The 21324-nt window shown below is 40.4% G+C and overlaps 1 pseudogene; it reads left to right on the forward strand.

Annotated features, from left to right (window-relative positions):
• Positions 1-7084: 7084 nt before the first annotated feature.
• On the forward strand, positions 7085-8022 carry LOC149212826 (protein WHAT'S THIS FACTOR 9, mitochondrial-like; annotated as a pseudogene).
• Positions 8023-21324: the final 13302 nt, after the last annotated feature.

Here is a 21324-nt window from a genome sequence, read left to right on the forward strand (position 1 = left end):
AGACAACAAAGCTACAAATGCTAAGGAGAGACTTTGAGACAATTTGTATGAAAGTGTCTGAGAGTGTAGACTTATTTTTTACACATGTAATTAGATTGGTTACTCAAATCAGGTCTCATGGTAAGACACTTGAGGAAAGGAGAATATTTGAGAAAGTATTGAGAAGTTTGCCAACAAGGTTTGATGCCATTGTTGTGGCCATATAATAGACAAAGGATCTCTCACAATTTTTAGTGGATGAGCTTCATACATCATTGATTTCTCATGAAGATAGACTAAATAGAGCAACATGATCCTCATTGGATCATGCCTTCAAGACACAAGTTTCATTTGTTCAAGGTAAAGGTAGAGGAAGATCAAATGCTAGAGGAAGAGGAAGAAGCCCACACGGAGGTGGAAGAAGCGGCCCTTCAAAATCAAGTGGAACGGGCAGTAATAAAAATGCAAGTAAAGGCCTAAGAAAAATTCAAGCGCAAGGTTAGAGGTATGATAAATCTTAAGTCCAATGTCACTAATGTAAGAAGTATGGTCATTATGCAAATGAATGTAGAAATAAACAACATGATATAGGTAACTGACCAAGTGTAAATTTCACAAAGGAACATCATAACCATGATAGCATGCTTTTAGCTTGTAATGTAGCACAAGAAAAACAAAGCGATGTATGGTTCCTAGATTTAGGATGTAGCAACCACGTGATAGGGAACATAGAATTGTTTTCCAATCTAGATTAAAGTGTGAAATCTGAGGTGACATTAGGGACTGATAAAAAAGTCTTTATCATGGGAAAAGGAGGAATCAATATTATAACAAAGAAGGTGGAGAAGAATTATATTTTAGATGTTTATTTTGTCTTAGGTTTGAATCATAACCTCATAAGCATTGAAAAACTCATGAAAAAGGGCTACAATATATTTTTCAAAAATGATGAGTGCACAATTTTGGATAAGTCGCCAAGTAGACAATTGATTGGAAAATTTCAGATGACAAGCAATAGGATGTTTCCTCTAAAGATAAAATCAGACTTGAAGGAAGAAGGTGCACAAGCACAACTATCAATGAACTCACAAGTGGATGGAAGAAAAGATGGAGTTGTCACACAAGTAAACTTTCAAGCAGAGGTCAAAGATGAAAATTGGTTATGACATTTGAGATTTGGTCATATCAACTTTGGAGGTTTGAATTTGCTACATAAGAAAGGCATGGTGAAGGGGTTGCCACTCATAGAAAAATCAGACAACCTATGTGAAGGATGCATCTTGGGAAAACAACATAGATAGACATTTCTAGCTGGAAATTCAATAAGGGAAAAAGAACCTTTGGAGATGGTCCATTTAGATTTACGTGGATCAATGCAAACACCATAAATTGGTGGCAACTACTATTTATTGACCTTCATATATGACTACACAAGAAATACATGGGTATACTTCCTAAAATAGAAAAGTGAAGTGTTTGAGTGCTTCCGTCAATGCAAAGTTCTTGTTGAGAAGCAAAGTGGACACTACATCAAAGTCTTGAAGAATGATAGAGGTGGCGAATACATCTCAAATGAATTCTTTCATTTTTATAGGGAGCATGGAATTCATAAGAAATTTATGACAAGGTATACACCTCAAAAAAATGGTGTCATGGAAAGGAAGAATAGGACCATTATGGAAATGGAAAGGAGTACATTGAAGGAAAAGCATTTGCCAAATGATTATTGGGTTGAATTTGTTGCTTGTGCAACATATATCATGAATAGGTGTCCAACCAAAAGTGTCAAGAACATGGTTCCTGAAGAGGTATGGAGTGGAAGAACGCATGGTGTCACTCACATGAGAGTGTTTAGATGTGTGGCGTATGCATAGGTCCCAGATGAGTTGAGGAATAAGTTGGACAATAAGGGAGAGAAATGCATATTTGTTGGTTATAGTGATGAATCCAAGCCATACAATCTCTAGAATCCATCAAACAGGAAGGTCATAATCAATAGAGGTATGCATTTCATAGAAGAGGAAGCATGGGATGGAAGTTTAGAGAAGACAATCAATGTGAAAACGTGTATACCACATGAGGACAAAAAGGAATTGACAACAAGAAGTAATTCCTCAACAGTGACTCCCTATACTCCTATTCAAGCGCAACAAAGTAGGTAGCAAGTAGCACCATAAAAAAATAATAGGACAACATCACGTAGTCAAGATAGTGCTTCTCCAAGCACACTACAAAGCGCAACACCAAGTGACATGCCAAGCCCATATTCCACAAGCATAAGAAGACAAAAATTCAGAAATTTAAATGAAATTTATGAGCAAGATGAAGTTGATAGTAGTGTTGGTCTGAATTCCTTATTTGCATTCTTTTGTCATGTAGATGTCCTAATCCATTTTAAGGATGTAGTCAAAGAAGAAAAATGAGTTGTGGCAATGGTGGAAGAAATAGAAGAAATAGAAAAGAATGACATATGGGAGTTGGTGGAACTTCCACAAGGAAAAGAAGTCATTGGAGTGAAGTGGGTCTATAATACCAAGAGAAATTTTGAGGGGAAGATTGAAAGGCACAAAGCATGGCTATTGTCAAAGGATACAAGCAACAACATGGAAGAGATTATGCAGAGAGATTTGTGCCAGTTGCGAGGATGGAGATAGTGCGTACAGTGGTGGCGATTACTGCGCAACATAAATGGAAAGTGTATCAAATGGACATAAAATCAAAATTCTTGAATGGAGGCTGAAAGAGGAAGTATATGTTGCACTACCACCTGGTTATGAGGTAGAAGGCCACGAAGGAAAGGTGTATAGCTTGAGGAAAGCTCTTTATGTGCCAAAGCAAGCACCGCGTGCATGGTATAGAAGGATAGATGCTTACTTGTTGGAAAATGGCTTTGACAAATGTGATAGTGAGCCAACTCTCGACATCAAATAGAGTGATGGTAAGATTCTTATTATTGTCTTATATGTAGATGATTTTATTTTTACAAGAAGTGATGATTTCCTCATTGTTGATTTCAAAGAATTCATGAAAAGTGAGTTTGAAATGACTGACTTGGTGTTGTTAAAGTATTTTTTGGGCATAGAAGTGAAGAAAACAAAAAATGGTATTTTTATTTCCAAGCCAAAGTATGTTGCATACATTTTGGATAGGATTAATATGCAGAAAAAAAAGCCCACACCAACTCCAATTGTAATGGGGTTGAAGTTGAGGAAAGAATATTGCAGCAACAATGTCAATCTGACATTATACAAAAGTATGGTGGGCATCTTGATGTATTTGATGAAAACTAGGCCAGATATAATGTATATAGTAAGCCTGGTGTCGAGGTTCATTGGGAAGAAGCAAAAAGCATTCTAAGGTATGTCAATGGGACAAAGGAGTATGGTGTTCTATATACTGCAACAAATAATTTTAGGTTTCTTGGTTACACTGACAGTGACTGGGAAGGAAGTGTCGATGATAGAAACAACACGTCAGGATATGTTTTTAATTTGGGTTCTGGAGCCATTTCATGGACCTCCAAGAAGCAACCAATAGTGTCATTTTCAACAACAGAAGTTGAATATGTCATCGCAACAACAATAGCCTATCAAGAAGTGTGGATGAGAAGGATGTTGAGGGATCTATGCCACGACCAAGAGGGAACAACAATTATTTTCTGTGATAACACTTCCACAATTGTACTGTTAAAGATTTTTTTTTTTCATAAGAGGACCAAGCATATTGATGCTAAATATCATTTTATTAGAGAGTTTATTAACAATGGTGAATTGGTGTTGCAGCACTGCAGGTCATAGGAATAGTTTGCTGATATTTTCACAAAGCCATTGGCACGTGAAAATTTTGTTTATCTTAGAGATTGTTTGGCAATTGTCAATGGCGGCAGTTGTGGTTAAGGGGGAGTGTTGTAAAAATTAATCCCAACCATCGCATTAAATACACTAACATCAACCATACTTTCCAAAGAGAGTTTTTCAAGTTGCAGATTTTGTTTACAGGCTATAGGACTAAAGTTCTGAGTAGGGCTACATCAGACCATTCCGCAACACACATCAAGCACTTAAGAAGGAATGTGTATTTAATGAAGGGTTTGTAAATATGTAAGGTCAAATATTTACTGCGGAAATATTACTTGCAATTCGCAACCTCTGCAAGTTCACAAAATCATTTTGTAAAATTGCCCATATTGTCTTAAAGTTTTCCTTTGTCATGTATTAATGAGTCAAAGTTGTATGTTTTGATAAATATGCATGTAAAATTCATTTTCATAGTCGAGGGATTTGAGAGGGTGTAAGTCTGAGAGGTAGAGAGGAGAAAATCATGGAGCAAATATTGGGGGGTGCGTGAAAACAATAGTTACTGGGTTTTACTGTGTGTTACTCTGCAAATCCCTAGTGAAGCGTTAATCACAATAAGGATTTTGTTTTACTGTTGCAGCCTCCATTTATCATGCAAATGTATTTTCCTATGTTTTGATATCATAATCTAAAGTTTGGTTTGTTGCAATATGGATTTAAACTTTCACCTCTAGTTTTACTGCAACCACTCTGTTTTACTCTCTTCTACCGTGAGTCATTTTTTGTGTTTTTCAAGCTCAAGCTCCTCTCTAGTTGCGATTTTATTTCCGCAAATGAATTGTTGAGGGATAGACTCCTCTCCTCTGCCCTATAAAATATTTCATGTGGTTTCGGAGTTCCTGCAAATTTTTAAACAAATGGATCTTTTGTTTCATGGGTGATAGATTGTTTGTATACCCAAAACACTTTCGTTTTGAGTTACAATTTGATGTTGATCAAAACATTAATCGATTTCGATTTATTGGCATGCAGTGGGAGCGTTGGCTAGCGAGAAAAATGGAGGTCGCTTAGGTTGAGCTCATGTGTCCATTTGAGCAGTGTGGGTGTGCCAACTATCCCTCCATATATGAGTGATGCCCTTGAAAGTTAATATGGTAGTAATTAAGTAGGCTAAATTTAGACCTAGGTTTTTACTTCTAAAACAACATTTTTCTTTTCTGATTTTGACCTAGGTTTTTACTTCTAAACCAATGTTTTTGTTTTCTAATTTTGATTTTGATCTGGTTGGCTTTTAGTGGAATTGGCTACATACTCTTGTCACTATCTGTGTGCGTAAGTGTATATCTAAAATTTGTGGAGGTAGTTGTATTAGGGAAAAAGAGTTGACATTAGAACCGAAGGACTGAAGTGAGAAAATGTTAAAATATTTAGCTTTTGCAAATATTGTTGTAACGTTGTGATTCAATCGAAAGTTGGAAAAAATTTCTTCGAACACTTCTGGGACAATCACTGCTTGCTGCAGTGGATGGTGTTGGCATGTGAACGTGAATGTTCACCATAATTAAGCTATTTTCAATTTATTAATGTTTATGATTGAATTTTTCAAGCATCTTATATAGTCATTGCACATTTATGTTTATGAATTGCAGGAGCCCTTGAATATTTAGGCAAGGATGTTTTCTATTCAACTTCTGTGCTGACAAATGATATTTTTACCAATATATTCACATTTGAATTTATGCAGTATCGAATCCTTCGAATCAAACATGGTTAAATTTCTTACATGTTACACATACCTTGCTCCATCTTTACTTCATGAAATAGATACTATTCAGAAATGGAATAGAGATATAGCACCTTGAAATCGAGTAGATATTACAAGCACTGATTCCACCATTACTCATTGATTTCACTATAAATATATTCGTTGGGATGGGAGGGTGGTTGTAGGTCCAGTTTATCTTTCTCCTAATAAGGCTTGGATGAATCCTATTTAGTATATAAACAACACATTAAAGTGCATCCACTAAAGTGTGATGTACGCATTTCAAGGATGAAGTAGGCCGGAGATAGATAGGTGGGAAGCATCTACATTTACTACATAACTTATCTATTTTTAAACATTAAATAATATTGACTGAGTTTTAAAATAAAATTAACAATTTAGGTGACAATATCAACTATATCTACAAGTAGATGTATAATTTTCTTATATTTCACAATATCTGTTATCATATCATTTAAAAATGGTCTCCCGATATGAATGAACCATTGTACATTAACCCATAATAAATTAAAACCAATCTACATTAGACAATTGTACTTTGAACCATTCGGTATTTAACCACAAAGTATTATATTAAACCATTTCTAAAAACCGCAAATGTGTTGTATTAAAATGATTTTGCACCTCAATCGGCTTAGCACTATCGCCATAAAATAAATCCAACTTCTCAGCAATACAACAATTTGACGATCAATATAATACAACAGGTCAACAATGTATCAACTCAACAATGCACCAATACTTTTAATGTAAAACATATTTTTTACCGAAACTATAAAAATTATTAATAAATATATTTTAAAATATAATTACGCTATAAGGCATTCCTTTTGAGAAAGACTCCCCCAAGTGCCACCTTGGACAATTCTTCACCTTCATATTTAATGTTATATGATTGAACAATAATCAACCGTTAGATTAATAATTAGTTAATAGTTTTAGGTTAATAATGAGTTAATAGTTAATAATAATTAAAAACAAAAAATTAGAAATTTAAAACTGGAGGTTGGATTGAACCAGAAGGGAAATATAGCATCAATTCATGTTGAAGCAGTGCCGCGAAGAGAGAAGCAGATTGAATTGAGAAGCAATGCCAGGAAGAGAGAAGCAAACCATAACTATGAAGGTATGCTAATATGAGATAGCTTTGGTGATTCATTTATTTTATTTTATTGTATTTAAAATCACATTACGAGCCTTGCAATGTTGAAAAAATTATCTCTACAATATAAACCAAAGAAATACATCATACGAATTTGTATGGGCCAATTTAGCAGATTCTACTTCAACCCAATTTCTTTAGGATCACCATTGCCATTTCTACTCTAAAAAAAAATCTCTCGTGAGGCTTAAATGGGTCAAGCACTCAGGCTTTGATCATATAATCGAGAGGGATGTTGATTTGAAGGTGGTTTGCATGCTCAAAGACATTGTTAGAAAACACCCACACGAGTCATTGCCAACAATTGTGGTTTCCAGGAGGTAGAAGGAGTTGGGTTTGACCTTCTAAGTGCCGAGGTTTATGGGAAGATACCGTAGGATTTTTAGGGAATTGTTTGGCCCTAGATATGATGTCCCAATTGTTTGGATTGACCAAGGAGGCCCTTGAATTTGACGAAGAAGAGAAGAGAATCCATGAACAGAATGCAAGAGACTCTGTGAAGAGATTGTGCAAGTTGCTTATGATGACCCGCAGCAAGAAACTTCCATTGAAGAGCAGAGAGCCATTGAAGTGGGATTTGGGTCTACCACAGGATTATGTAAATACCTTGATCCCAAAGTATAGTGATTATTTCAGCATTGTAAAGATGCAAGATGGGGACCCAGGGTTGAAGCATTTGAGATGGAATGATGAGCTTGTTATATCTTCCCTCCAGAAGTAGGTTGATGATGATGCCATAGGTGGAAACCAATTGACTTACAGGAACTTCAAATCCCATGCGCACTTGACTTATGAGATGAATATAAGTCAATTTTCCAAAGGGGTATATATTCCTAAACACGATGATTTAATGGATGGAGGAATGGCAGAGGCTACCATGTGTGTCTACTTATGAGGATCCTTCCAATCTTCATCCTAAGGGTCCTGTAATGGAGAAGCATGTTGTGGGTGTCTATCATGAGCTGTTGAGCCTTACTATTCATAAGAAACTTCAAAGAAACAATCTAAATTGCTTTTGTGAGGAGATGAGTTTCCCTGAGAGGTTTACAAAGCTTTTCACGTGGTATTCGAGAATCTTTTATTATTCTCTAAAATGTTCTACCTCAATAGTGGTGCTCAAAGAGGGATACCAAAATGGTCAAGCAATGGAGCAACAACCTCTTTTGAGGTTGAGAAAGAAGACATATTGCTTGATGAGGAAGGGGATATTACCCAATAAGAAGGACTTAGAGAAGAGAGCAATGGGTGTTCTAGAGGCTAATCCTAACAAAATTCCATATAGGGATGGTGGAGTTTAATGAGCCCCAGAAATAGGTAACTGTCAATTGAGTGAATGGGGATAGTCACTTTTCCACATAGTCTAGTGAGTGTTTATTGCAGATTTTTGGACAATTTTTGGACAAGGACCAGACATTTATGAGAAAATTGGCAGCCAAACTCAAGAAAAAAGGGTTGAGGACTTATAGGAGGGGTGTCTCCTGCATTAATGACCCCTTCCTCGAGTTCTCTACCAGCAGCTCGGAGTTCAAACGCCCACAATGATGATCCAAAGGGGCAGCCGAGCAAGTCTAGTAGAAGTTGTTGTTATCTTTAGTTTAGGCAACCAAGTTCCTTAAGTTTAAGAGGACTGTTAGGAGTCCCCACTTGTATAAATAAGAAGGCTTCAGGCCTCAGTAGGTTAGCCATTTCATTGTCTATTTTTCGCACTTTTTTGCAGTGTTGTACTCAGCTCATTTTCGAGCTCCTTTTGCAGACAGTTTTGTGATGTAACTATTATTTTTTGATCAATGAAGATGAATCCAGCTTTGAACCAGCACTGATCTTTTCTAGAGGGCTGAAGCTCTTGGGTTAGGGCCCAACCCAAGCTTCCCAGCACCTCCTTTGTGTATTTATATGTTTTTTTTCTTGCATTCATAAGCTGATTTCTGTTGTTTAGGATTAATCTTGCTTTGGTAAAATAGGTTGCTTTTGATGATTAAATTAGTTGTTCTTGCTTCAAGTTGTTTAAGTAGTTTGTTGTAGTAACAGAGAAAGATCCAAAAAGGCTACCAGCAGGCCTTGATCCCCTTTCTCCCTCCTTGGGACCATGAATTGAGGACCAGGCACTGTTGCTGCCACCAAAAACACGTTTTTGCCTTTCATGCAATCGCTAGTGTGATGTTTTGAGTTGGAGAAGCTGATATTTGCTTGGATTCACATGCTTAGACCATTTCTTGTTCATTTACCATGGCTTTCTCACATAGTTTCCTGTTCATAAAGTTCTGTTCAACACTTTTCTATTTTTAGGTCAGATTTTAGGTCAAATTAGACAAACTTTGTTTTTCGGTTCTTGCTTGGGTCAGTCTTAAGAAGTAGGTGTGCAGCTCACTTGAAAAACATTCTAGCTTGTCATCCTTCCATAGAAAAACCTGTACTAGCTCATATTTCACAGATTCCTTCACTCATTCACCACATTTCGCCAAACTGTCCTAATTTTTGCGTTTTTGTGCAAAGTTGCTTTCTTCCCCTTTGAGCAAGTCCAACCCTCTCCTTCATTCCTGATCTTCATTAACAGAGTCCTAGACCCTCCAACACCTTCATCTAGCCTTCATTTCATTTTTCCCACCATTTTTTTCACCTTCAAACCTCCAAAAATCACTTTCGGCCTCCTCCTGTAAAGCTTCCTGTAGATCCCCTGCAGCCTCTTGTAGAAGTTCATGCGAGCGATTTTTCGAAGTCTAATCGCAATTGAAGTCTCCAGAAGGGTACTAGGGACTTCTTAGGACCCCTCCACACCTTCCTCATCATCTGCAAAAGCCACCTCCATCCTCCTTTGCCACCAAACCTCTGCACAATCATAATTAGTCAAATCACAAGCATAATAAATCCGCATAAAAATACTCAAAATTGCAAAAAGATGATTTCTTTCCATTTCTCTTCAAAAGTAGCTTGAATAAATACAATTTACCTTTTCAGTAATCAATGGCACCCATTTCAGTAGTTTCCATCTCTTTTCTTACACGATTAGGATTTTCTAGGGTTTGCTAGGGTTTGAGTTCCATTTCAGTTTTCATTCTCTTTCTGCAAGTAGAATAGCCCCTGTAGAATTAGTCTTCTGCCATCACAGTAAAAGCTTCTTTTGAGAACTCATAGAAGTTGGCTTGAGCTCCTAGCGAACTTGTGCCAGCTGATCCAGTGACAGCCTACAGTAAGAGCTAGTACTTGTGGATACAGCGCCGTCGCTTCCAAGTTTGTTACGAACTACCAGGTTGATAAAAGTAAAGAAGGGAGCCCTAGGAGTTGTAGCATTATTGCTGCAATACTCGAGTTCACCACTCTTTTTGGCGTCGTTGCTGAGGAAGCGTCAGAGTATTTTTGATTACTGCTTTTCTTCTATTTTCTATTGCAACATTATGCTAAGTAGTTTATTTCAGCAAGAGTAGAGTAGTTGTTTCATTTCAGCAAGCGTAGATTAGACATTTCCTGCTTTCATTTCAATTCTGCAATTTCATTTCAGCAAGCATAGATTAGACATTTCCTGCTTTCATTTCAATTTTGCAATTTCATTTCAGCATGCATAGATTAGACATTTCCTTCTTTCATTTCAATTCTGTAATTTCATTTCAGCAAAAGTAGATTAGACATCTCCCGCTTTCATATCAATTCTACAATTTTCATTTCAGCAAGGTTTATTTTAGTTAGCTGCAATTTGTTGTTCAATCCATTTCAATTTTTGCAGGTACAAGCAGAAAAAGAAACACAAAAATTCAAAAAAGAGATTTCCTTTCATGCCTCGTAGGAACAGAGACAATTCAGGAAAATTCCTACCCAACACCCCCAACACATCACTGAGTCACCCTTCTCTCTTCTTTGGTGGCAGTGATCCAGAAGATCTTATAGGTGAACCTATAGAGATATACGAAGATCCTATAATAGAAGAAGAGTGAGAAAACATTCCTCCTGCGACCATGGCTGAAAACAGAAACGTTAGAGGGAATGGAGAAAGAATAGAAGGTACCTTTCTTATCTGGGAGACCAATGGGGACACAAAAATGAAAAACATAAGTCCTTCAGTCCTACCTCACTTCCATGGACTAACTACTGAAGATCCTGATACTTTCTTGTTTGAATTTGTTGTTCTCTGTCGAATCTATGACTATGCAGAAGACTCGCAGAAGTTGAAGTTGTTTCCTTCTACCCTCAAGGATGCAGCCTTGCGTTGGTTCATGGGGTTACCTAGAGACAGTATCACAACTTGGGCTCAAATGCAGCAAGCCTTTAACAACAAATACCGGGACTATTGTAGGTCAAAGGAAACCAAGGAAGAAATCTTCCGTATGACCATGGGTAGTGATGAATCTTTAGAAGACTATGAAGAGAGGTTTCAACTCAGTTATAAAAGGGCTAGGTGCACACTTGACCCTGAATCTCTAAAGTTGGTTCTGCTCAGAGGAGTCCCTGAAGACCTTCTAGATACCCTCCATTTGCTAGCTAGGGGAGACATCTATCAACTACCTTACGATGACATAAAGGCTGTGTTTAGAAATCATTCCAGGTCAGCTAGGAAGAGAGGTTGGGGAAGTCAACCATTAGCCAGTACATCCTCATCCAGCTCATCCCTTAGAAACGAACTTGAGAATCAATTGGAAGATTTCAAGAGCGAGGTGAGGCAGACTCTTGCCATGCAAATGGATACCTTGCATATCAAAAGGAAACAAGAGGAAGCCGAGAGAGATCTAGCCATCTTCTGTCCCAGGTGCACGAGAAAGCACCTTAGGAATGAATGCTCACTGCACTCTATAGAAGTGTGTGTAGTCTGTGAACAATACCATCCTATGACTTAGTGCCCTTCCTTACTCGGAATCAAAGCTGCATATCAAGGGGCTGAGGGAGCCATTGAACCACTCTATTTCATGAACCAAAGGAGGCCACATGGGCCCAGACCTTACCAGCAGGGAATGCAAGGGACCTCCCAGAGCTATTACAACCCCAATCAAGCCACTTCCATGCCTTCTTGGGGTCCCCCTGCTCATCCTTCCTAGTCCACACCCCCTCCTTGGTCATATCCTCCTCAATACCAGGCCCCTCCAGTTGCTCATTCGTTTCATCCTTATGCTCAGCCATAGCCTCAGTGGAGTGCACCTCATCAAGGGTGGAGGCCCCAGTATAAATCTCCCCCCGCTCTTTTGCCTCCACCACCTGCTCAACCACAACCAATACCTCATGCTCCTACAAGACAACCCCAAATACCTGCTCTACCAAACCTGAACCCCAACAACAGAAAGGCCCAACAGGTATATATTGTGGAAACCTCATGCCAAACCTATGCTACGGAGATTCAGGAGATTAACCTATGATCTGGGAAGGTTCTCCCAAATAGCCAACCTCCTCCTAAGGAGGATGAGGAAGAAAAATAGGAAAGTGAACCCAAAGTCATTCCACCCTTTCCTAAGAGACTAACTGGAACCACCCAACCGACCCCAAAAGAAACTGAACTTCTGGGAGAACTGAAACAGTTATGTGTAAAAATACCCCTTCTCCAAGCCATAAAGGATGTGCCTATATACAACAAGATGATCAAGGAGAAGTGCTTCAAACACCCAGGCAGGCGAAAGAGAGATGCCCCAACTATCAATGTCATAGGACAACTGTCCGATCTGATGTTGGGGCAGGTAATTTGTCCGAAATATCTAGACCCTGGGAGTCTTGTAGTCGATGTCCACATCAATGGCACCATAATCCCCCATACCTTGATTGATATAGGGGCTGCCATTAATGTGATGACCAGGGACACTATGCTCAAACTCAACCTTCAGGGTTCCCTAAGAAAGACCTCAACAATATTGCAATTAGCAGACCACTCCACCATGACCCCTGAGGGGATTGTTGAAGATGTCATGGTCTCCATTGATTCATGGGAGTACCCTACTGATTTCCTGGCTCTCCAACCAAAGGAAAAGCTCACTGGGTATCCTCTCATCCTGGGGAGACCTTGGTTGGCTACTGCAGATGCCTACATCAGCTGCCGAGATGGTAACATGACAATCAAGAATGGGCATATGTCCAAGCAGCTAGTCCTCTATCCTCCTGCCCAACCTCTACTAGAACATGATTTACCCCTCTGGTTAGAGGAGGAAGATGAGGATGAAGTCTATTCCGCACCATTGTGTATAGTAGAAACTACCATGGGGGGTCCACAAACCGAGGATGATCTTATTGAGAACTTGATCTAGAATCCACCCCCCAGTGTGTTTCCCTTAGAGGAGCTGGTGGAAGAAACCCAAGCTAATCCTCTAGTTGATCTTTTTGTGGCTGATCCGACCTCCCACTGAGTCAAGAATGTGGAATTTGGCCCAGAAAAAAACTTTGAAGATCAACTCATCCCTGTCCACCTCTCAGGAGAAAGAACTGTGTAGCTTATTGAAGAATCACTTGGATGCTTTTGCTTGGAGTTATAAGGAGATGAAGGGAGTCCACCCTTCCGTCTATAGTCATCACATTTTACATTAAAGAAGATTGTAAACCAGTTAGGCAGCCTCAAAGGAGGATGAATCCAGCCCTTAAGGACATTGTCAAAGAAGAACTGCAAAAGTTGTTGAATGCGGGATTCATCTACCCCATCTATGATAGTGAATGGGTTTCTCATTTTGTGCTAGTGCCAAAGAAAAACGGGAAGTGGAGAATTTGTGTAGATTATCAGGAATTGAACAAGGCCACCAAGAAGGACCATTTCCCTTTTCCTTTCATAGATCAAGTGTTAGATGGCCTCGCAGGGAAGAAGTTCTTCTCCTTCCTAGATGGGTTTAGCGGGTATAACCGGATCCAAATCAGCCTGGAAGACTAGGATAAGACCACATTCACTTGTCTATGGGGTACTTTTGCATACCAGGTCCTTCTTTTTGGGTTGTGCTATGCTCCCGCAACTTTCCAGAGAGCAGTACTAAGCATATTTGCTGAACTGGTTCATGATTCAGTGGAGATCTATATGGATGACTTTACCCCTTATGGTTCTAACTTCCAGGAAGCTTTGACTAACCTGGGAAAAGTTTTAGCCAAGTGTATTGAAATGAACCTATCCCTCAGTCCTGAAAAATGCGAATTCCTGATGACTGAAGGGACCGTGCTAGGTCATACAATTTCTCAGCAAGGATTACAGGTGGATCCCAACAAGATTGCTATCATCCAAAGGGTCCCACCTCCTCAAAAGGTAAGAGATGTTTGGAGTTTTCTAGGCTTAGCAGGGTATTATAGAAGATTCATTAAGGATTTTAGTAAGCTAGCCTCTCCATTGTTTGGTCTTTTGGGGAAATATGTTGAGTTTATATGGACTGACAACTGTCAGGAGGCTCTGGATGCCTTGAAAGGTAAGTTGGTAACTGCCCCAATCTTGAGAGGTCCAAATTGGGCCCTACCTTTCCACATTCACACAGATGCCTCGAACAAAGCGATAGGAGTAGCCTTAGGGCAAGTTGAAGAGAAGCTGCCTTATGCCATATATTTTGTCAGTAAAAACCTGTCTAAGGCAGAATTAAAGTACACTGTAACTAAAAAGGAGCTCCTAGTTGTAGTCCATTCCCTAAACAAGTTTAGACACTACACCACTTGCTATCAAACATTCATACACATTGATCATGCTGCAATTAGGTATTTGATGAATAAACTAGATGTAAATGCTTGTATCATTAGATGGTTACTTTTATTGCAGCAATTTGATTTGAATATTGTTGATAAGCCAGGTAAGGAAAATGTTGTTGCTGATTTTCTATCTAGACTAGAACTACCTGCGGGTGAAGAAGGAATGGTGGATGATCAAATGGTAGATGAACACTTATTTGCTATTTTAGTACTCTCTCCATGGTTCACTGATATAGCAAATTACTTGGTTTTAGCACAGTTTCCGCCACACCTATCCTCAAAAGAGAAGAGCAAGATAGTGAGGAAAAGTGCCCTATTCACTTGGATTGGGGGCAATCTTTTCAAACTTGGCCCAGATCAGATTTTGAGGCAATGTGTCAGGGAAGAGGAAGTCTTTGACATCCTCTTAACCTATCATGATGGACCTTATGGGGGCCACTTTGCAGCAAAGAGGACTACTTTCAAAATTTTGTAGGCAGGTTACTATTGGCCCACTCTTCATCAAGATGTCAGGAGATACATCAACCAATGTGACTGATGTCAAAGGATGGGGAAACCGACTCCAAGGGATGAGATACCCTTGCAACCTCAAGTGACTTTCAATCCATTTGAGAAGTGGGGCATGGAATTTGCGAGTCCTATCAACCCTCCTTCAAAATAGAAATCTTACATCATTGTGTGTACTGATTATCTAACAAAATGGGCAGAAATAAAGCGATCGAAGCGGCAACAGAAGAGAAAGTAGCTGAGTTTTTAATGGAAAATATCTTATACAAGTTTGGCTACCCAAGAGAGTTAGTTACAGATCAAGGGAGTCAATTTACCTCCAATTTGGTTGAAGACCTGCTCACACACCGCAAGATTAAGCATAGAACTTCCACCGCTTATCATCCACAAGCAAATGGATAGGTGGAAGTCACAAATAGAGCTTTGGAAGAAAATTTGACTAAGGTAGTGAGCAACAGCAGAAAATATTGGGCAAATCAATTGGTTGAGGCCACCTGGGTCTATAACACCACCTGGAAAACCACCACAAGGTTTACACCCTATGAGCTGGTCTATGGGAAGAAGGCTCTGCTGTCAATAGAATTTGAATATAACACATTAAGGATGGCAACTCAGCTGGACCTAGATCTCAGCCATGCACAAAAGGAAAGATTGCTTCAGCTAAATGGATTGGATGAACAGAGAATGCAGGCCGTACTCCACTTAGAGGTAGTCCAACTTCAGAGAAAAATATGGCATGACACACATCTCAAATAAAAACAATTCCAACAAGGAGATTGGGTGCTGCTGTATGATTCAAGATATAAAGATTTCAAGGGCAAACTGAGGACAAGATAGTTGGGACCCTATACAGTAGAAAAATGCAATGAAAATGGTTTAGTCCTTATCCAGACCATAGATGAAGAAGCCATCCCTATGCTCATTAATGGGCATAGATTGAAGATCTATAGGAATCCCCTTTCCAAGTAGGAGTTCATTGAGAACTTTGGAAAAACAGTGTTGGTAGTGGAGCAGGTCCCTGTCCCCACTCCACCCACACCCTGAACCAACAACAAAAAAAAAGAGAAAAAAACAAGAAAAATAGAGAAAAAAACAGAAAGAGGAATAAAAGATCCCTGGACGAAAACCTCTTGAAGGCACTTAGGTCAGGAAGTGAGGGTGAAAACCTCCTGGAGGCGCCCCAGCTATCTCCGAAAAAAGAAGAAGAAGAAGAACCTAACTTCTTTTGGATGAATTGCAGGTCGTAGGAGGGTCACACAAGAGAGAAAGATAGGACCAGGCTACATGCACCCTTCATAGTCCATTCGTCCATCATTGTTATCCTTTTCCAGGCCTCAGTCTCATTTGTTCTAAAAATTTCACATCCTACAGGAAACTCTATGTATTCTGCAAGAGGATCTTATAGAAATTATGGAAAGGCCAAAATCGATTTTAGAAAAGAACCCAAGGGTTGGAAATTCATCTAGAAGGCTTGTGAACCTCCCTACCACCATCCATCCGACTAACTCTCCATGTCATCTCTGCACACCTGCATTTCCACACGTTTTTTCCTTTCCCTGCACAGACAAAATACAGGAATTCTGTTTTTTTCCCCCACTTTGAAAACACAAAAGAAGATGACAAATAAAGTAGCAGCGTTGTTCTTGCTTATTCTTACCTGATACCTTCCAGCTGCTATGTCTTCCATTCAAAACCTTTTTCAACTATATTTTTAAGCCTACTCAAGCATCAGCCTGAATTTCAAAAGGAGAAGTAGCTACAGGAAATCCTGTAGGATTCTTGTAGCAGCTAATCCCTTTGAAAAACAAACTCCAGAGACAGGATCAACATAACAGGATGTATGAAGCATGTAAGGAGCAGATCGTGATCAAGGAATCATCAGCATAAGACAAAGGCCAAGCATGCAAAGCACCAGCAGCAACAACAACGAGGAAATGAGGTGCCAGAGTCCGAAGTATGCATAGCACAACAGTGACTAAGCAGGTAAGTGGCTAAACCTATTCCTCGATTGCATGAATACTATTTAAAAACTGCATGAACTATGGGAATGGTCACAATTAAGTGGACTCGGTGGCCAGCTAACTGGCCACCCTCGTTCAGTTCATGCACCCTCGTGGAATTCAGTTGAGCCACGTCCAATTCAAACTGTCGATCAGATACGCAGTCAACATGTGTGGCATGTCAACTCGGGAAGAAAACATTCAAAACCGGTAGTGGTGGTGGCGTATAATGGGAGTAAGGGAGGTGATGGCGGTCAGGCAGCATGAAGAACCATAATTACACTGGCGTAGGACCAACGGTCTGGATGGGGATAACGTACCCATTCAGTGTAAAAATTTCTATTTTCCCACCCCGGTTTTCAGTTTCACCTTATTTCTCCCATACAGTTAAATGTCCATTCCCATATCCATACATTCAACAACTGAAAAAAATAAATTTTGTTGAAAACAAAAATTTTGGAAATTTTACAGAATGCTGGAAAATGCAGAAATAAAAATTAGCAGGTACAAATAGCCATTTAACACATTTGAACATAGTGATTTTTGGTCAATGTGACCCTGGAAAAACCCCCTACAACTCTTGGGGAAAACCAGTTTGAGAGCTCTTCTTTATTTCTGGAAAATGCCTTTTACAGTGAGAAATATTCAGCAAAAATCAGCAAACAAATTTACAACTTATCTCGACTTCTCAGCCTCACAGCCCACTGGAAATTTCCAAACAGCAACACAATGTTTTACAGCTACTGTACGGATTGTACGGACAGCTGTACGGACTGTACAGACCTCAATTTTTGTGTAGAAAATCAGCTGCCTCGATTTCTGTGCAAAAATCTGCCTTTTACTGTTTGTTTATTCAGCTGTACGGATTTGCTTAACTGTTGCCTTGGTATGTGTGCCAAGCGGCTGCCTCCTTCTCCTCCCTGTCCAAAAATCTCCCTTGCTCTCTTGCTCTCTCTCTCTCAATTTGCTCATAAAAGAATGAATGATCTTTTCCTCCTTTTCCTCCCTTAATCCAACCCTAAGTGACTTTTGGGTGATCCCTAAATCCAATGGCTGAAATAGATTGAGATCTAGGGCTGAGATTAAATGCTCATTTAAATCTCACTTTCTATTTTTTAATTCACTCCACTTTAATAAAGACCCACTTATTCATTTATTTCCAAAGTCACTTTTCCTTTCTAATTTTTCATTGACATTATAAAAGTCACTTTAAAATTAGACTTTAGTAACTTTATCACTTAAAGTCACTTTTAAATTAGATTTGACTTTATAAAAATTATAAAGTCACTTTAGGAAAAAAATCAAATTCTTTTGGACACTTTTCCCTAGGCCAAAGATCAAAGCTTAAGGGAACCACCTGTCCTCCGGTACCAAATTTCAACACTCCCTCTTACCGAGGAAGGTGTTCCTCACCACACCCATCTTGTTTCTGAAGTAGTCATGCTTTCCCCGTGGTAAGGCTTTGGTAAGAATATCTGCAACCTGCTCATCAGTGAATATACTCAAGCTTCACAGCGCCCTTCTGAACACAGTATCTGATGAAATGATATTTGATCCCGATATGCTTTGACCTGTCATGAAATACTAGATTCTCCGTGAGTTTAATGCAACTCTGATTATCACAGTAAATCACTGAAGGTCTCAACGGCTGACCAAATAAGCTAAACAACATCTTGCGAAGCCATATGGCCTGACAACTAGCTAGACTGGCCGCCGTATACTCTGCTTCCACTGAACTCAATGCTACTGACTGCTACTTCCAGCTGAACCATGACACTACTGCCGAACCCAACCCAAAACAGCACCCTTAAGTGCTCTTCCTATCAGAAGCACAACCTGCCCAATCAGAATCAGTGTAACCTGCCAATCTCACTCCATCCCCCTGCCTATAGTCGAGACTATAATCCACTATCCCCTGCAAGTATCGCAAAATGTGTTTTGCAGCCACCCAGTGAACCTTACTAGGCTCACACATAAACTGACTCATCGTGTTGACTGCAAAACAAATATCTGGTCTAGTGTTGACCAAATACATCAAGGAACCAATCAGCTACCTGTACAATGTGGGATCCACCAACTCAGAATCCGAAGCATGAATCTTCTTCCAGTTAGTGATCATCGGTGTCGACATGGGTCTACAATCCTCCATGTGGAATCTGCCAAGGATGTCCACAATATACTTCCCCTACCCCAAGAAGAAATTCCCCTCCTCCTACCACACCTCCAAACGCAAAAAGTAATGCATCAAGCCGATGTCCTTCGTCTCAAACTCCGCCGCAAGATCTCTCTTGCAGTGCTCTACGAGTCTCTCTGCACCTGCAATGACCAAGTCATCCACATACAACACTAGAATGAGAGGCTCCTCACATATCACAATAAAGTAAAGGTTTGGATCTGCCTCACTCTTTGTGAAACCCAACCCCTGCAAGTATGTATCTATCATGGAGTACCAAGCTCTGGGAGCTTGCTTCAGGCCATAAAGGGCCTTCTTCAGTCTGCACACATGGGACTCCTTCCCATGCACCTCAAAGCCCTGTGGCTACTCAATGTACACCTCCTCCTGTATGAAGCCATTGAGAAATGCAGTCTTCACATCCATCCAGTGGATCTTCCAACCCATCTCTGCTACTATCGTTATAATGGAGCGGATCGAAGTATATCGAGCCACGGGAGCGAAGGTCTCCTCATAATCAACTCCCTCTACCTGGGAGAATCCTCTAGCCACAAACCTCATTTTGAATTTCTCAATGATGCCATCTGCAACATGCTTTACCTTATAAAGCCATCTGGAAGTAACCACGGATTTGCCCTCAGGCCTGGGCACCACCTCCCAAATATCATTCTTCATGATAGAAGAATACTCCTCCTGCATGGCCTCTCTCCAGACCTGCTGGCTAACTGCCTCCTCATAGCCATAAGGCTCAGAGTCAAGGATGCTGGTAACCATTGCCATATAGCTACAAAACCTCTCAGGTGGTCTACTCTCTCTCACCGGCCTCTTCGGCTCAGCAATAGATGTGGCATCTCTCAAGGTGTCCTGAAGCCACTTGGGCTTCCTCTTCCCTGAGTGCACTTCTCCCATAGGAGAATGAAACTCCTCCTCCCCATCATCATCAGGAGCCTGAACTCCTGACTATCTATCTGCTATCCTCCTACCTGCACCTAAACCTATAGAAGCTGAGGTACCGTGTGAACTGTCCATCAGTGGACTCCCTAGTGAACTGCTCTGTGAACTGCTCTGCATGCTGCCCGGAGCACCACCCCTCTGGCTTGGTGAGCCACTGCTCACTAACGGACCTGACATCCTCATAGATGTACCTCTAGATCCTCCTGATCCTTGCCCACTGGATCCCTGCGACTGACTCAACTGCTACTGAGGGTCTGGCTGATCCAGATACTCTAACTCCCGCGATCTCCTAAAGGCCCTGTCCTCCTCGAACTTCACATCCCGCCTAACAACAACTCTCCTCTGTGCAGGAATGTAAATCCGAAAGGCCTTTGAGGTCTCACTGTAGCCCACAAAGATACCCTTCTCTGCGGTGGGCTCTAGTTTGGTCCTCTTCTCCTTGGGTATGTAGGAGTATGTAATGCATCCAAAGATACGAAGATGACAAATATCAGGCTTCTTCCCAGAAAAAGCCTCCTCCAGAGTCATGTGCCCCAAGGCACGATGCGGACTCCTGTTCTGCAAATAAACAGCAATGTTGCAGGTCTCTGCCCACAAGAACAATGGCAACCCTTGATCATGCAACATGGCTTTGGCAGCTCCTACGATGGATCTGTTCTTCCTCTCCGCAACCTTGTTCTGCTGGGGGTTGTAAGGAACAGTGAACTCCCTCCTAATGCCTGCCTCCACACAATAGTCAACAAACTCTCCAAGGGTGTACTCTCCTCCATTGTCCGACCTCAGGGACTTGATCTTCCGACCCGTCTGTGTCTCCACAAGAGCTCTAAACTCCTGAAACCGCTTGAAGACCTCACTCTTGGTCTTCAAGAAATAAATCTAGGTCCTCCTGGAGTGATCATCAATGAATAAAACATAGTACTCATATCCACTCAAGGAAACATGAGACATCCGACCGCTCACATCGGAATGAATCAAATCAAGTACCCCAGTCGCTCTGCTGTCACTACTGGGAAAAGGGGATTTGGCAAACTTGCCCATCACACATCCTCTGCAAGTATCAAAGTGATCAGTACTAAAATCTAGCACACCTATAGTGATCTCCTGTAATGTCCTCAAGGCTCCATGATACATATGTCCCATCCTGCAGTGCCAAATCTCACACAGCTCAGAACTGCTAGCTCTGTTGTCGGTAGTACTGCTCAATGCCACAAGGGACTGGAATGCAAACTTGTACACCTTTGCATGGCATACACCTATCACTCTAGCTGAATCAGCTGGAGTGCCCCTGGGATACATCAACACCTATCCTCCCCTGAACAGTACCTCATATCATTTTTCCTCTAAAGTTGAGA

This window comes from Pinus tabuliformis, chromosome 1_1 (genome assembly GCF_031772625.1).
Source record: "Pinus tabuliformis cultivar Carrire ecotype Pingquan chromosome 1_1, CPIR1, whole genome shotgun sequence".
Classification (NCBI taxonomy): Eukaryota; Viridiplantae; Streptophyta; class Pinopsida; order Pinales; family Pinaceae; genus Pinus; species Pinus tabuliformis.